Source organism: Atractosteus spatula, unplaced genomic scaffold (genome assembly GCF_055471065.1).
Source record: "Atractosteus spatula isolate fAtrSpa1 unplaced genomic scaffold, fAtrSpa1.hap1 Scaffold_9, whole genome shotgun sequence".
Lineage (NCBI taxonomy): Eukaryota > Metazoa > Chordata > Actinopteri > Semionotiformes > Lepisosteidae > Atractosteus > Atractosteus spatula.
The window spans coordinates 10,531-17,050 of NW_028296923.1; the positions used below are offsets into that span (position 1 = coordinate 10,531).

The window sequence follows — 6,520 nt, forward strand, 5'->3', positions numbered from 1 at the left end:
GTCTGTCGTAGAAAGACTTACTGTAAACGTCTTTACTGTGCCCGTTGTAGATATTGAATTTTACCACTGAAGGGAAATCTTAGTAGCTGAGCATAAAAAGAATAGGAGCATACTGTAACGCGTGTGAAGGCCATAAACGATATTAATTTTGGAACGTAAACATACAGTATATAGCTGGTCTTGGTACTTTAAAGAAAAAAATACACACCGGTATTCCATTTCTCCCTAAACATTGTAAGCTTCGAAGTCTTTAACTAACGTGATACCGGAGTCAACAAGCATACTTTTAGAATTTGATTAAAAGGGAATATAATATGGAATCGCGTATCTCAAGAATTTAATAACGGTATGATTATATCCGTGTACTGCGGCAGGGCTGTGTAGGGCTGTTTCGCCTGCCTGATCATGCAAGCTCTCTTGTAGCCTACTGGTCTAGGTGTGTGACTACCAACTGGCAGGTTGTGTGTTCGAATCCAGCTGGTGCTGGACTTTCATTTTAACAAACATTTCTTCAAAAAAATAGGTAAGCGATATTATGGACAATCAGTTGACTTTTATATTTCAAAATATCGCAACATGATCGATATTTGCGATATTTTGAACATATCTTCCCTTCTGACAGCGGTTCCTGCTTCTATTGTGTGTGTGTGTGCAACAGTAAATTTTTATAGAGAAATGGAGGCTGGACAGTATGCGTTACAATATAAACATTTATATTGATTTAAATCGTGTTCTGATTTAAATCGCAAACGCGTGTTTAATTATGTGTTTTTAATCATAATCAGGCTAATGCATTTCTACATTTTCTGTATGAACCAGCTTAGAGGTTCATACAGAAAGACAGCTTGTGTTTAAATTGAGTGTAAGGTAATTTATGCTTCCAAAGTCATGGTCAGTATTATTGTACTGTGCTGTACTGTGTCACATTATTTTATAGCGTTTTTATTGCGTTATTAAATCCGGTGGCGCTGTGTTAGTTTCCTGACTCACATTATTTAAACTACCACACTGATCATTCATCTCTAAATAAACTTTATTTTATTTTATAAACTAGTATAGTTTGCTATACTAAATAAACTTTATTTTATATAGCGTTTTAAGCGATTAGGTAATTAGATTGCTCATAAACCTAATCACTTTTTCTACATAAACACAGCGTGATTGCTCTCTGAAAATGCTTTTCCTTTATTTTTAAAGTAGGCTCAGATTTCAACTATAGATCATATTATTATAAACTTTCTTGGAAAAATGTATTTTATGTAAACCATGTTTGCTATTAATTCATTTCGGGCTAAAATATGTTCATTGTCTTCCAATCGAGTCGACATTGGAAGCCTGCCACACCCGCACTGTTAAACCAACGCATTAGCACGTCAAAGCCCATTGAGCCAGTATTGGCTTTAGTATTCCCCCCTTCTCCCCTCAATTCAATTCAAGGTGTTTTATTTGCATGACAGATGGGTACAAGCAGTGTTGGGTATGTATATTGTAACGCTTACAGCAGACAGGCACTGTGTAGGAGCCGACGCACCAGAGCAGCGCCTGCATTTATAACTTAGTTTTTAAAATTAGTCAAGCAATACGAAGCATCTCCTTTTACTTAGTGCCTGAGCATACTGCAACGCGTGTGAAGCCCATAAACGATATTAATTTTGGAACTTAAACATACAGTATATGGCTGGTCTCGGTACTTTAAAGAAAACATACACACCAGTATTCCATTTCTCCCTAAACATTTTAAGCATCGAAGTCTTTAACTAACGCCATACCGGAGTCAACAAGCATACTTTTAGAATTTGATTAAAAGGGAATATAATATGGAATCGCGTATCTCCAGAATTTAAAGACCAGACAATCGCAAACTCGTTTTCAATAAAATTATTTTATTCATTCAGCAGTTTGTGAGAGGGACATCCAGCAGGGAGAGACACACACACCGGTTTTCATTGACAACATTGTTTTTTTTTCAATTCCTCTTGTCTAACAGGAATGTTTTGTTTGTGGACAGACTGTTAGACAAGAGGAAAAGACCGCCTCCTCCTACGAAGCATTTCGTTGATCCGATCACGAATTCTTTTCCAGTCGTACGCAGCAAGGGTTGAGAATCTCCGATTCACCATCGTACTAATGGTTTCCTGGAGATTACAAGGCAAGGCACTTTTGCCTCTGGACCCATCGAAATTTACAGACGTGGTCCACCCCCAGTAAATTTCAAAAGTCACAAGATTTCGAAACACGAGGGCGGCGTAGCGGTCGGCTCTTGCTTTCCCGTCTATGCCGATGCACTGCAAGTACAACCCCCCCTCCATCTCCTGGGTGATGGGTAGCAGTTGGACATCTGGGAGAATTATTCGTCCCACTGGCATCTGTGAATTCCGCTGTTCTTCCTGGGGGGAGATAGCCGGCGGGGACAGCATCAACAGAGTCCTGCACGGTGGTGAACTGAGAGGCCGGGATGGAGTTTTTTAATTTGTTAGACAAATTTCCTCTTGTCTAACAGTCTGTCCACAAACAAAACATTCCTGTTAGACAAGAGGAATTGAAAAAAAAACAATGTTGTCAATGAAAACCGGTGTGTGTGTCTCTCCCTGCTGGATGTCCCTCTCACAAACTGCTGAATGAATAAAATAATTTTATTGAAAACGAGTTTGCGATTGTCTGGTCTTTAAATTCTGGAGATACGCGATTCCATATTATATTACCTTTTAATCAAATTCTAAAAGTATGCTTGTTGACTCCGGTATCGCGTTAGTTAAAGACTTCGATGCTTAAAATGTTTAGGGAGAAATAATTTAATTTTGAAAGCCACTGAGACATCAGGTACTACTGTTGTATTTATGAAAAAGAAACAAAACAAAAAACATACTAACAACTGTGCCATCCTACTCCTTAGTTAATACATTTTATTATTCATAAACAGTTAACATTGTTAGCAAAATATTTTGAATTATATTTAACCCTATTTTTTCTTTAGTTTTGTATTTAACTTATTATATGATAGTCAGACTTAATGTATATTTGAACAATGAAAATATATTTTTACAAGATTTTACATTAAGCACTTAAAATTAATATGGTTAATAATAGTAAACTGTAACATGCTGTAACAAGATCGGTTAAACTGCGAAGAAAATGCTTTCAGAGAAAATGTTTCAGGTGTGAAGAACATAGATCTCCAATGCAATTTCAACCAAACCTGTTCCCACACACCCTGCCCCCACTACCATTAGAATATACACAAACATTTTAGCGTTTCATTCTGAGCAGAAGACCCTCACACCTGAAGAGTGCTGGCTGTGACGAATTAAACCGGTTTTTCCGGTTTCAGTCACAGACCATGTGACATGGGACTCAGTAAACTAACAGCGCCACTGGATTTGATAATACCTAACCAAAATCCGCAATATGGAAACAGAACCTGTGTGATTGTTGATAGATGATGTACTCGTAATATTTTTTCAAGACGAACTACATTTAAAAAATGACTTGTATGTACTTGATATCTCTAATCAATCCATGGCTCCCAGCACAAAACGAAAGTAACACGCATACCGTTTCGCGCTTCTTATTAGTTGCTCAAAAGTAATTTGACCGTATGAAATGCATAATATAAACCTAGAAACATATACGTGAGCAGTACTTAAGCACTGTAGTATCGGTGTTAAGACATACCTCTCAAATACTGTAAATCAAGTTAAAAATATCTCAAGACCGATTCTGGTCGTAATGAAACCATGTTTCGTGTATGTTTTCTTTTTCATCTTGAAATAACTCATTTCTAAATACCTTTTTCACTGTTAACATCTTGCAGCAACTTTGCGACAAAATATACACTCTGACAGTTCATCCTGCTACCAACATTAAATAAAACAAATCTTTAGATTTCTATATTTATGTCTTTATTTAGTGGTTTCATTAGTGACAAAGGCTAAACGTTCTTGGAAAAATGTATTTTATGTGTAGCAGAAAAAACTGACTTGCTTTAACAAAATATGTTTACAAATCCTTTCACCTGGCATTTTCGTAGTTAGAAATTATGGAACGCTCTGTTAAAAGCAAGGGAGTTTTTATGTCCGTTGCAGTTCTTTTGCAACATGAATATAATTATATCGTTATTAATTTCTTGAGATACGCGATTCCATATTATATTCCCTTTTAATCAAATTCTAAAAGTATGCTTGTTGACTCCAGTATCACGTTAGTTAAAGACTTCGAAGCTTACAATGTTTAGGGAGAAATGGAATACTGGTGTGTATTTTTTTCTTTAAAGTACCGAGACCAGCCATATACTGTATGTTTATGTTAAGATTTCCCTTCAGTGGAAAATTAGATATGAATATTCAATACTTAAACGGGCACAGTTAAGACATTAAATATACATATACATATTGTATACAGTACAGTTTGCATACGGTAATATGCTTATGTTACGTGATTAAAAAATAAATAAATAAAACTGGAAGGTCCAGCACCAGCTGGATTTGAACACACAACCTGCCATTTGGTAGTCACACACCTAGACCAGTAGGCTACAAGACAGCTCCCATGAGCAGGCAGGCGAAACAGCCCTACACAGCCCTGCCGCAGTACACGGATATAATCATACCGTTATTAATTTCTTGAGATACGCGATTCCATATTATATTCCCTTTTAATCAAATTCTAAAAGTATGCTTGTTGACTCCGGTATCACGTTAGTTAAAGACTTCGAAGCTTACAATGTTTAGGGAGAAATGGAATACCGGTGTGTATTTTTCCTTGTGATATTTTAAGCTCTAGTTGAATGATAGGTGTCGCATTTTAAATCATTTTCGTAGCTAGAAATTATGAAACGCCCTGTTAAAAGCAAGGAAGTTTTTATGCCCGTTGAAGTAAAACAAAATGCCTGACAAAGTATGGCTTGGACAGATTCCAAGTGCTTGTACAAATGTGCTAAAGAAATTATACTTTGAGTATACAGCTTGTTCAAAGTCATCCATTATTAATACTATTAGTAATATCTTCAGTAAAGGCTTTGATATTTCTGATAAAGGTAGGTTGTGTACTTTTGTCCAACTGAGCAATCTTGCTTTCATAAAATATACCAACATTTTAATGACTGATGATTAACATGCTGTAATACACAGTTCAAAATTAAAGGCTCAAATAATGTACATGAGAGGTTAAGCTCCCCCTGGCGGTTTTACAAGGCAACGCCAGATAGTTAACCACGTGACACCACGTTAACTGCGTCATACCGCGTGATACTGTGACACGCCCACCGGGGTATGCCGCGAAATACCTCATGCATTTTGAATGGCTGCATCTGTATATATACAGTATATATATATATGTGTTACATGTGTCTCTGCAATAGTATAAATGTGTTATACACTATCAGGGGCTGCTTTTTTGTGCACCTCATCTACAACAAGGGTTTTTTTTTTCATTTATGTTTGTGGACCTTCACCATTTGAGGTAGTGAGTTAGATAAGAAAGTTACAGGTATGGTGAGCAATGACTGACAAAGGCGCGTACTGCATATTCCTTACAGAAGAGTAAGCAATTTGTTCTAAAAAACACCAGCTAAAGTCCAACAGCGTTAGCAATCTTATTACTTAAACACAATTAACATCAATAAACTGTAAGGTGCTGGTACATGGGAGTGGATTTGATCTTCTATTAAACAAAAATACAATTACAGCTCTAAAAAGGTCAACCTAGACTTCTGTAACAGATCTGTTCAGGTCATCGCTGTTCCTCTGACCTTGTGAGTGTTTGGAATTTTAAAACTGTATTTTGCTTGCCTTTCATGTGGTCTGTGTAAAAGTCACTTTGGCGTATGCGGTCCTACACAGCCTTGCTATAGACGTGAAGAGCCTCCGCTATGTTGCAATGGAGAACGGGTTCAGTACGGAGCTGCTGGAAAGCTAGTTGCAGAAAAAGCATCATTATCTGCGTCCAGCCGCAAAGCGTCACTCGTGGGTGCTGAAGAATCGATTTCCAAGGCAGCAGGTCCAGGCGATTTAGAGTGTTAAAGGCCCCAGCAAAAACAAAACAGCGCTGGTCCTTTTTCACACACGCACACGACCAAATGCAAAGAACGCCATAGTCAGCAGGATTTGAACCTGCGCGGGGAGACCCCAACGGATTTCAAGTCTGTCGCCTTAACCACTTGGCCACGACTACAGCGAGCGCTGCGCCCGCTGCCTTCTTGCTACAATCGAACAGGGAGTGCGAGGCGGCGGCGGCGGCGGCGGCGGCAACTTTTTTCAAGTTCGCTCTCCGTTTAAGAAACCTTTTACGCCAAAAGTGCAAGCAGACACACACACCTCAGAGTACTTAAGGGTGGCTTCAAGTTGGAATGATAAAGTCTCCCCGTTCGGACATGAAAATAGAACTTTCTTAGACAGAAAGAAATCAACAACGGAGAAATGTGGACGACGATTTCAGTCACTGCACTTTGAATAGCATTTTTACTCGAGTTACAGGAGATGCACGAATGGCCCTTGACCTGCGCTCTTACGAATGCCTTGAACAT

The 6,520-nt window shown here is 38.1% G+C and overlaps 1 non-coding gene across 1 annotated transcript; it reads right to left on the bottom strand.

Moving 5' to 3' along the window:
* Nucleotides 1–6,086: 6,086 nt before the first annotated feature.
* trnas-uga (transfer RNA serine (anticodon UGA)) lies at nucleotides 6,087–6,168 on the bottom strand. Its single transcript has one exon. It is a non-coding gene; the product is annotated as a tRNA-Ser (tRNA).
* Nucleotides 6,169–6,520: the final 352 nt, after the last annotated feature.